The sequence below is a fragment of the Lissotriton helveticus genome, chromosome 7 (assembly GCF_964261635.1).
Source record: "Lissotriton helveticus chromosome 7, aLisHel1.1, whole genome shotgun sequence".
NCBI classification, from domain to species: Eukaryota; Metazoa; Chordata; class Amphibia; order Caudata; family Salamandridae; genus Lissotriton; species Lissotriton helveticus.
The window spans coordinates 923,768,196-923,779,627 of NC_136068.1; the positions used below are offsets into that span (position 1 = coordinate 923,768,196).

The window sequence follows — 11,432 nt, forward strand, 5'->3', positions numbered from 1 at the left end:
GTATACAAGGTTCTCATTAGCTCTACATACTATAATTAATGAGGGATGGCTAAAGTACTATTGTTTGTAATTATCTCAAGCACAATGAACTACCGTTATCCTTGCGAAGCTCAATCCTTCCTAACGCTGAGCCCCCACCATGTTTTACCGTTTACTGGGGCCAGGACATTGGATAACACATTCTCTTTGACACGTACACAGGCTAGTGATGTACGTCAAATACTGACCGCGCGCAGAACCCCCGCTGTCATTTACCGCTAGGCAGAGACGGACGCTGACGTCTCCTGTTAAATCTTCCAAGTAAGTTTTCCATACTTTGGGTCCTGGATAAACCACGCTCACAGCACACACCCCTGTTTCTGTTAAAAAACACTTTTGCTGAGCCGACTTTTCACCCTTTTGCCGTGCATACTTCTCACCTACCCGATAATTTACGGGTTACCGATTAGAGCTTTATCCCTTTCCGACCGCGCGTCTAATGTAAACAACTAGGCGGTTGTACGCGGCACAGTTTCTCCGCGTTTAATTTAATTTATCACTCACACAGCCACGCATGTGTCCCGTTCTCTGCACAGAACACGATCGCAGCGCTTGGCGGTTGAAAGCGGCACTTAATAAGGCGGCCCCCAGGGGAAGTGAGGTCGGCAGACCAGTCTTCTCCTGGGGTGTTCGCGCGATAGGAGGGACAGGGTGTGAGGTAGTGTAGGGGTGGGATCAGGGGGTGGGGGCTAGGGGTAGAGTTTAAAAGGGGACAGGAGAGGAAGTCCTTCCTCTTCCTGTTCCCAGCGCCTTTAGGGTTAGGAGTAGGAAAGTTTGAGCTCCCTCCCACCCTACAGTTAAGGAGTGGGGAGTGGGGTTTTCTCAATTTGGTTGTTAAGTGTGCCAGTTTAGGATGGGTTGAAGGGGGTGTGTGGCAGGATTTGGGAGTCCATGATGGGCATATTCACCCTTCCGCTTCCGGGGAGGGGGATACAGGTGCAGGATGGGGGGTGTGGCAGACAGCAGTGCGATGGCTGGAGATGCTGAAGGAGGTGGAATGAGAAGGGTGGAAGTGAATGGTATAAGTGAAGAGGTCGTGATGTGAATGGGGAGTGAGTAATTGGAGTATGAGAGTGGATGATGGTTGTAAGAGATGAGGTTGGGGATTGTTAACTGTTTATTTGTGTGATGTTGAATTGGTTGTCAACCCTGTCCTGATAAATGGCCTTTTACGCGAAAACATTCACCACAAAGCCAAGCATGTGCCTCGTTCTGTGTAAAGTCCCTCACAGAACATTTTGATTAATAACTCGCCCCGCTCTCTCGTACCAGTGATAGGGTGACCAAGTGGCATGGGTGCAAATTCAGGACGGTGAGTGTAAAAATTCAGGACGAAGGGTCAAAATTCAGGACAAAAATTCAGGACAGAAGGTCAAAATTCAGGACAACACTTGGAAACAAAAGGTACGTTTTAATGACACATCAGAGGAGATGGCGCAATAGTATACAAGTAAGTATATAGGCAACCAACATAAGTACAAGTGAAAATAAGTTTATATTAGGTTGAGATACCGTGCATTTCAGGTTTTTAGGTCTCGCCTGAGCCAGCGCATGCGCTGCTCTGGGAGACATTTAGTAAGTGGGCTTTTAAAAGTACTACCACAGCTTTTTGGCTGGCATAGAGCGTGCAGTTACGCGCACAATGACGAGCAGAGGCACCATCTGGCTTTCCTCTTTTGTCATGGTGCGCGCACGTCGCACACCACTCGTCAGCCTGCTTATACTTTTGCCGTCGCGCGCACCACATTTGGTGCTGTTTTATTTTATTTTAGCGCGCGCACAGAACTCCCGGGCTTGTTTTCGCGCACGCACGCACCACTCGCGTGCTTGTTTCCCTAATGCTCTGCTCTGCTGTGTCCTTTTCAAGAGGTAAATTAGAAGCATGATTTATGTGGCCCAAGATTTGTTAATTGTTTACAGAGTGAAAGCTTTCTCTACTTCTCTTGTCTCTCCCTAGCTTCGCAACCCCTCCCCTTATTTGTCTCCCTTTTTCTCCCTCCCTCCCTTTCCTTACTATCATTCTACCTCTTACTCCATATCTTATTATCTTACCCTCCTCCCGCCTTTCTTCTTTCTCCTGCACCGTTTTCTCCCTCCTCTCTCCGTTTTCCTAGTTGACATGGCTCCAACCAGTGTTGTGAAAGCTTTACAGATTCTCAGCTCTGAAAACAGTTTAGTATCATGAGTTTTATCTCCTATCTATGTTTTCTGTTCCCTTTCCTCCTTTGTGTACCTCACTTGTTCCAGTCTTTTCTCTCCTGCTCTCTTCACGTCCCACACTCTTCCCCACCATCAGCCGTCCCCTCTCACCCACTTTCTCTCCCCTCACCCCACTCCCCCAAGACGCCACCTCATCCCTGCGGGTCGTTGTGCGGTTTCCATTCATCCTCTGCCATGTTGGCATTAATTGCCAGCGTGCGCCAAATATCTTTGTAATTGGGAGCATGCGTGCGACAGTGGCCTTGCTGCCCGCCCTCCCGGCCCCGCTCCGCAGGCCTCCTCCTCTGTCCTGCGTTGAATGAGCCGGCTGGCTAGACCTACTCCAAAGCGCCTCCTCTCCCCTGGCACCAGGCGCTATAATGGAGGCTTGTATGGAAGCGCTTAAGCTTGGACATGGAGCCCAGCTGTGAAGACAAGTCTGCGGTGCGGGACAGAGAGCTGCCCAGCCCGGTGTCCCGCCATCTTGGTCGTCCTGTTCAGGAAATTACTGGTGGGGCCTAGTCAAGGGAGTTGCCAAAATATTAAAATCCCCCCAACTTCTAACCAAAAATCTTATGGCACCATGCAAACTAAACATGACATTACGACAATCCTCAGAAGAGCTCTCTTGTCTATTCCATCCATGCATCTACTCATTCATCCTTCCCTCCACCTGCTGATATCCACAATGTCATCTTTATATTCTGTTGTTCATTTAATCTTTCATCCATCATTCAGTCTTTCACCACTCAGTCCGTCCACCCATCTATATCCAAACCTATGCATCCATCTCCAAGCCCATCCATCCAATACTCCTTTCACTCATCCATCCTTCCATTCGTATACCCTTTCACTACATTCATCCTTGCACTCCAGCCATCTTCCCTTTAACTCATCCACCTACCCTTTCACTCAGTAGTTCTATCATCCATCCTTTCTCTCATCCTTCCACCCAACCACTCATCTATCCAGTTACCCTTTAATTCACCCATCCACTCACTCATCCATGCTGTCACTCATCCATCCACCCTCCCTTCCACTCATCCATCCATTCTTTTAATCATCCATCCACCCTTTAATTCTTCCATTCACCTTACCTTTCACTCATTTATTCACCCTTTAATTCATCCATCCTTTCACTTATTCAGCCAAGTTTTCATTCATCCATCCTTTTGCTCATCCATCCACCCACCCTTTCACTCATCCTATCCATCCACCCTCTTTTACTCAGCCATCCACCCTTTCACTCATCTATTCCCACCCACCCTCCCTTTCACTCATCCATTCCCACCCACCCTCCCTTTCACTCATCCATTCCCACCCACCCTCCCTTTCACTCATCCATTCCCACCCACCCTCCCTTTCACTCATCCATTCCCACCCACCCTCCCTTTCACTCATCCATTCTCACCCACTCTCCCTTTCACTCATCCATCCTTGCATCCATTTGTTTACTTACCCATCCAACCTTTCATCCACCTACCATCCCTTTCATTCATCCATTCTTTCACTTATCAGTCCATCCACAATTGTATCCATCATCCTTTTAATCCCCCTTTCACTCACACACCTACACTTCAGTCATTTCACTCACTCAACCAACCAACCACCCTTTCACATTAAGTAGATCCCAAATCACGAACTCCACCCACGCCCCTGGGCCTAGTGCTGAAATTGAAACAATGAAATCTGGGGCCCAACGTTTTTCAAATGCTGGAGTGAAGGATACCAAAGCTGCCGGGTCTTGATTTCACCTCCTACATACATGCCAATCGACCCGCTTCAGGCGGTAGACTTCTGATTCTTAAAGGAAAATGTGATTCCATTTTAGCCGTCTCCTGCCTGAAATTTTCTCTGCTTCAATAGAAGTCAATGGGGAAAATGCGTTCCCCCGATTTTGTTTTTCTAAATCTCCACTTTCCTTTACTTCAATTGTGGCAAATACGCTCAAACCTCTTTATACTGCCACCTTACACTTCTGCCTCTGTTTCTCACACTTACAAATTATTTTTCATCCCTCCTTTCTCCCTTGTCATTGTATGCCAGCCGTTAGGGCGTGGCCATCCTGCTGAGCGTCACTGTCAGGGAGGAGTGTTTATAAGTGTTTAACCATGCAACAGTTGGTGTTGTTGCACCAAGGATATTCTGCTGCATAATTACTTATAAGGTCCCAAAAGCTAGACCTATTGGCTATCCCAATGCTTGTTCAGTATGCGCGCAGCTTTGAGCAACTGTGCAGGTCTATTAGTTGTATTTCATAGGACTTAAGAATGTTGAAGCTCTAGGTAATGGCAAAGCAAGCACCTTTTAGACAATGACGGTTATCAAAATAAAACAATTGATAAAAGCATCCTCCTTAATATTTTGCAATGAAACTTGTACAAACATATTCTTACAACCAACCTTGCACCATTTCCCCAGGAATTCCACTTACAGTACTCCAGTAAATCAAGACCTTTTGTTTGCTCTCTTTCATCCTAATTGTTGAAATAATTGCGCTGCTATACTACCTTGATCTTGAAGCTATTTTGGCCAGTGGGATTTGCTAAAACTTTTAGTGATAGGACAACTTGGGCAAAGATTAATGCAAGAAGCGAATGTTGGCAGAAGTTTTACATGCAATTGTGAAATGGTAGGCAAACTATAAAATGGATATGCAGCTCATGGGGCAGACAAATATATTGGATCCACAGGTAGAGAAATGGCACTTGATGGTGAAACGTATTTTGCATTACCTTTTAGATGCAGAACTAAATATGTAAAAAAAGCAGCACTTCTGTAATCCTATCGCTTCTCAGGTGTTTCAAAATTGTGTATATGTCCTAATCTGTTATGCTTGTGACTTGCTTTAAAACAATATAGCTTTTTTTGTTGCTTCCCTTAGTATAAAACATCTGTGAGATAGCATGCCTTCTTACATTCACGTTCACAATATATCACTGCATTGCCTCATTTAAAGTAGGACATCCAAACCGAGAAACTCAAGACAGCCACAAGAAGCAGGTCAGAGAGATGAATGAAGGGGGCATTGGCAGTCAGCCAATATAGCAAACATTTCAAGATAAGCTCCCGCATTTGCAGTTACAGCAGAAATTAGAAATCTTTCACTTCAGGCACCGTAACATGAACTCAGCAATTAAGACCCATTTCACATTTAAGCAGCCTTTACATGTGCAGATTAACTACTTGCCAGCATTTCCATTTCTCTTAAGCAGCCCGGCCCCGTGGCTTCCACTCCCGCTGAATCACTTCACAGGAGGCCCCCTCCCTTCTGCTGGGCCTTCTCAACTTCTGAAAATACTTGTCCACGGCTAAAATTACAGACAAATGCCGTCCATGGAAACTTCCTCAACGGACATTATGGTAAATTCACGGACAGTCCGTGAAATTTACGGACGGTTGATCACCCTAACCAGTGATGGTATGCGTGCACATGAGCCTACTTCGAACAGAATTAAGTCAATAAATCACAAACTCCAGTTGCATACTCCGGACTGCACACACCCGGTTTAGTGCATGACCCCTTTTTTCCCTTTTTAGGTTTCTCCTGGCGTCCACTGCGCAGCAGTATTCGCGCAGGCGAAATCTTTTGTTTAGCAGTACGGCGCTTTGTCCCGCCTCTCTCTTCCATTGGCTAGCTCCATAAATGGAGGCTAGCCATTGGAAGAGAGATGCGTCAGTCATTGTGGGGGCAGATTCGTGGGCGTTCCGGTGATTTTTTCTCTCTCCGCCTCATTTCGTTCGTCATGCGGCGGTGGGCGGTATGTTTTTTTTTTTACGGCATGTTTTTGTTATTTCTCCGAAGATGGCGCCTGGGCGGTAGCTTACTTGCGAAGCTCCGCATTGTTCCGTCTTAGTAAGGTTGTGCGTTTCTCAGCAGTTCCCGGGGGTTGGCGCACTTTGTAGCGCTCTGGTATGCTCCGGGCAGCTTCGAAGACGGGGCCCTACTAAACCTCACGCATCTAGCGTGAGTCGGCGTTCGGTGCGGACACTGTGAGCTCCGTAGTACGATGCTCACCCGGCTCTCGGAAGCAGCAGAACGTTGCGAACCAGCTCACAGCATACAATGAGGCGTACCAGCCTCGGGGCCACAGCAGAACATTGATTACAAAGGCTCTGCAGTCACCATGTGCTTTGAAGTCACGAGGAGACCGGGGGCTCAGGGTTCCACTTCCTCCTTGGGTTTCGGTGAACGCCCCCTGAATGCTGTGAGCTGGTCACTTGGTTCCTGCAGCAGGGTTGGGCCAGCGCCGGTGTTTGCCTTCACCAAGTCTGTGTTGTCGTTCATGTTCAGATAGTCTGTTGATATTGCGTGAGCCCTGGGCACTTGCCGGCCCTAGAATACAGCACCGGGGTCAGGTTTTCACCCCTCCCCTCCAGCCCCGGCCGAAACCACCAGGGCCGTGGGAGAGCAATGCAACAATTCCTCTAAGCGGGGCAGTCCAATATATGATCTCAAACCTACAGAGTTTAATGTTCTTTGGCAAGGAAGAGAAATAACTCGTTTAGGAGAGGATGTGACTTTATGGGCAGAGCTGCAGATTGTGGAGCTGGCTGGTGAACTACGGTAGAGTCTCCGCTTCAGCTCAACACCCTGTGATTCTAGGCGAATCACTTAATCTCCCCGTACCTAAAAAAGAAAACAAAATATGACCCTGTATAATGGAACTGGTGCTCGTGTAAAGCAGTTTTCAAGAGCACCCCTCGCACTCGAGTTAGGTCATGAAAGCATCCGGTCTTTCAATGAATATTGCGAACTCCTCTTAGCTGATGGTATGCAGTGCCACGTAGCTGCCCTGAGGCTTATTCCTAGGAGTGTCTGTGGGGGCCAACGTGCAGTGTACGCATACTGGAGTAACAATGCGAGGAAGTTGTAGTTTTGTGGAAGCCTGCTAACTTTACAAACCCAAGGGCTGCAGTAGAGTATGGCGGCCATCTTGCTCCTGCTGGATGTCATTTCATGTGCCTGCCATACCTTCCAATAGCACTTTCCGCCTCAATATTGCACTTTTGATAGCGTCGCTCATTACCGATGCTGCGTTTTGTGTATTGAGACCTGCATAATTGTCACGATCTAAAGCAACCATCCAATTCGATGGTTATTTAGTTCATTGACCTTATTTAATGGAAAATTCGAGTTCCCCTGCAGCCTCGCCTATGTTAAAAATCGTGATCTGTAAGCTGTGTACATACCTCTGCTGCAGCGTCATTACACAGTTTTGCTGGGGAAAATGTGACTGTGTTCTGCATTTGTAGTCCTTAACTCGGTTCTTCGAGTCATAATGGTGGTATTCTAGTCTTGTAAGCTTAAGTGCTTTCACTACATCCGACTGGCGCTATATAGAACTGCCAAAAAATAAATGAAATGTAGAGTAGCCAGCACTACTCTTAAGTACGATAGCATAAGCCATAATGCAAGGAAAATGGCCTCCGAGCACCGTGAATGGGCAGGCAAAACACCCACAATCGGATTGCAGTAGGTCCTCACACGCTCCCAGGCATTGGTGTTACAGCACCTGCTGCATCACCCGGAACCCCCAACCTCTCCTCCGACTGAGTGACCGCCGCAGAGCCTCGCCCCGCCTGTGTGGGTGTGGCTGTGTGAGTGTGTGGCTCTGTGTGTGTGGCTCTGTGTGTGTGTGGCTGTGTGTGTGTGTGTGCGCAAATGCAATAGGTCTCACATTTGCGACAGATTAAACTATTGGCATTGTAAATGACAATGCCATTTATTTATCTGTTTTCAAAACCAACACATAAATAAAAATGTTGTCATTTACAATGCCAATAGCTCTAACTTTTGCAAAGGCGAGACCGTTGCATTGTAAATGCTTGTTTAAATTGTAAGTAGAAGCATTTAAAGTCTCTATCTGTCCACATATGGAGTAATACTAGCTCCTGTATCGGGACCGCTGGGCACTGTCCCACATCCCCACTTGGAAGCATCACATGTTGCGCCAAACAGCACCTGGGCAATTTGTATCCCCCCTTTCAAGATTAGCATGTTTCTGCAGGAATTTTCCCTCCCTCCCCATGATCTTGTGTGGCTTTTCAGCTGGCCACTCATTCATTAGACTTACCAGTGGTACTTTTTGCCTCCCCAGGTGATCGCTACGGCGGCACCCACCCTAAATCATTCCACCGGCTGGTGATGAAGAGTCCAAAATAATCAGATAAGGTACGTGCAGCATCAAGTACCTTACTCCTGTGTAATACAGTACAGGCGGCAGAGGCCTGACGTGTGCCTTGGTCTTTTACAGATTTGCCCACTTCAAGATAACCTTATGAGGGTGTCGGCTGACATTCCTGTGTTTAGGACTCACTGAAGCCACTGTTCAAGCTTCCCTTGTGTTTTCAGGTGAGCCATCCCGGGACACTTTGGGGCAGATTTATGTCGGACTTGCGCCACGTTTATGCCGCCGTTGTGTCATGCAACGGCGGCGTAAACATGGCGCATCCCTGCGACCCATTTACAACGTGACGCATCTAGGCAGGTGTGTCACATTGTAAAGCCCTGCGCCACATGTGGGCGTTCTGGCGCAGGGTCGGCGTTCCGGTGCAGGTGCGCCTCGCAAAAGTGCCTGCGTGAAATCTACAAGATTTCACACAGGCACTAGTGCGACGCTGCTACGTCAATTCCTTACGCCTGCTTGAAGCAGGCGTAATGACTGATGCAGCACGTTAAGTATAGGGCATACCCGAGCATTGCTGGAGTCTCGTCGCGCTTGCGACGCGACTCCAGCGATGCGCCGCCCTTACGTCACGCGATGCGTCACGCATCTGCCTACCCTTGCGCCACAGCACGCCGCAGCACGCCGCATTGTAAATGCCTCTTCCTCTTACACTGTTTGTCTCTTTCTATGTCTCTCTCTTCCTCTCTCTTTCTGTCTCTCTCACTCTTCCTCTGTTACTCTGTTCCTCTTTCTCACACTCTCTCTCTCTTCCTCTAACTCTTTCTCTCTCTTACTCTTTCTCTCTCTCTCATCGTCTTTCTCACTCTTTTTCTCTGTCTTCTCACTTTCTTTTTCTCTCTCTTCTCACTTTCTTTTTCTCTCTCTCTTTCTCTCACTCTCACTGTTTCTGTCTTCTGCTCACTCTTTCTTTCTCTCTCTGTACCTCTCTCCTTTGATGGACGCATGACGCACAAGCTTATCTTGCTTTTTATCTAATAGGCTGTGAATCACGAATCAACGTTGACTCCGCCCCCCCAACACCACCAAAGCTGAAGGCGCGAAAAATCTGCGATGATGTGTGGCCATCCTGAACGCAAGACAAAGTTGCTTCGGCAAGTGGTGGACTCTCTAACACACACGCCGGTGGCACAAGGTGAGCAGAAAGACTTCTTTCCATAGCAGCGGGCAGTCACCTCTGGGCAGTGGGAGTGGATAGTGTGCAGCAGTCTGGGCGCACAAGAGCGCACAGACACCTCCGAACAGTGGGAGTGCATGCGGTGCACCAGCCTCATTGAGCATTAGCGAAACAAAGATTACGTGTATACAGTTGTATGTACTCTGCAATTACTAATTCTATACTATCTTTCAGATCACTAAACTTGAGGGTTGCACTATCTCCTGGCACGTGGTTGGAGATACACCGGTGGTACAAAGGTGAGCTGCGAAGATTTTCTCCAGTGTCAACACTACCTCTCCATCTCTTCCTTTCTTTTTCTCAAACTTTCTCTTTTTCTCTGTCTTATTCTTTCTTTCTCTCCTCCTCTATCTCACTATCTCACTCTTTATCTCTCTCTCTCTCTTACTCTCTCACACTGTTTCTCTCTTTATCTCTCTCTCTTCCTATCTCTCACACTGTTTCTCTCGTTGTCTTCATCTCTGTCTCATTCTTTCCCTCTTTAGCTGGCTTCCTCTCTCTCACTCTTTCTCTCTCTTCCTCTCTCTCACTCTTCCTCTCTGTCTTCCTCTCTAACACAGTGATTCTCTCTTTCTCGCTTCCTCATATCTCCCTCTTTCTCTCCCTCTTTCTTCCTCTCTCACACTGTTTCTCTCTTCCTTGTAGCTCACTCTTTCACTCTCTTACTCTTTCTGTGTTTGTCTTCCTCTCTCTCACACTGTTTCTCTTTCTTGTATCTTACTATTTCTCTCTCTTTCTCGGTCTTCCTCTCTCTCATTCTTTCTCTCTTCCTCTCTCACTCTTTCACTCTCTTCCTCTCTCTCACTCTTTCTCTCTCTTCCTCTCTCACTCTTTCTCTCTCTTCCTCTCACTCTTCCTCACTCTCACTCTTTCCCTCTCTTCCTCTCTCTCACTCTTTCTCTTTCTTCCTCTCTCACTGATTCTCTCTTTCTCTCTTCCTCGTATCTCACTTTCTCTCTCTTTCCCTGGCTTCTTCTCTCTCACATTCTTTCTCTCTTCCTTGTACCTCACTCTTTCTCTCTTCTTCTCTCTCTCTTCCTCTCTCTCACTCTTTCTCTCTCTTTCCCTCTTTCTTCTTCTCTCTCAATCTTTCTCTCTCTCTCTTCCTCTCTCTCACACTGTTTCTCTTCCTCTCTTCCTTGTATCTTACTCTTACTCTTTCTTTCTCTCTCTCACTCTTTCTCTCTTACTCTATCTTCCTCTCTCTCACTCTTTCTCTCTTCTTCTCCCTCTCCCTCTCTCCCTCTCTCACTCTTTCTCTCTCTCTCTCTCACTCTCTCTCACTCTCTCTCTCTCTCTCTCTCTCTCCTTTCCAGGACGCATGACGCACCATCTTATCTTTCTTTTTTTCTTGCAGGCTGTGATTCACAAATGGACCAGCAATGACACGCCATTGCTGTACATAGTTTTATTTGTTGCTGCTTTGTTTATATAAAATGTTTCATATGTAAATCTATACATGACTAAGATTCTTATTTGTCCATCCGCACAGGGACACTTCGGGTCCAAGAAGGTTGTTGGGGGTATGCTGGTGATGTGGGAAGAGGGTGTGTTACCTGCTAATGTGGGGAGATGCAGCGTGAAAGGGGTATCTCTCAGAGAAAGAACTCCGGTATGTTTTCAGAAATGCCTCGGACAGATGCCAGCTGACGGACTGAATCACAAAATGGCTTTTCATTACTCAGGTAGTATGACTTATGAACAGTTTCCACCCAGTCTCGACGAGGGACAGCTGCGGCCCGTGGTTTCGACTCGCAGAGGGAGAACTACGGGCCGTCCGCTCCCAAAGGAACAGCAGCGTGGTAGCTCGCAGAGGTAGAGGCACAGCA

At 47.4% G+C, this 11,432-nt stretch overlaps 1 long non-coding RNA gene across 1 annotated transcript; it reads left to right on the top strand.

The window, feature by feature from the left end:
• Positions 1–257: 257 nt before the first annotated feature.
• Positions 258–11,055, top strand: LOC144767134 (uncharacterized). The gene is made up of 6 exons (XR_013598070.1): positions 258–300; positions 8,340–8,413; positions 8,496–8,593; positions 9,408–9,561; positions 9,778–9,842; positions 10,961–11,055. It is a non-coding gene; the product is annotated as an uncharacterized LOC144767134 (long non-coding RNA).
• Positions 11,056–11,432: the final 377 nt, after the last annotated feature.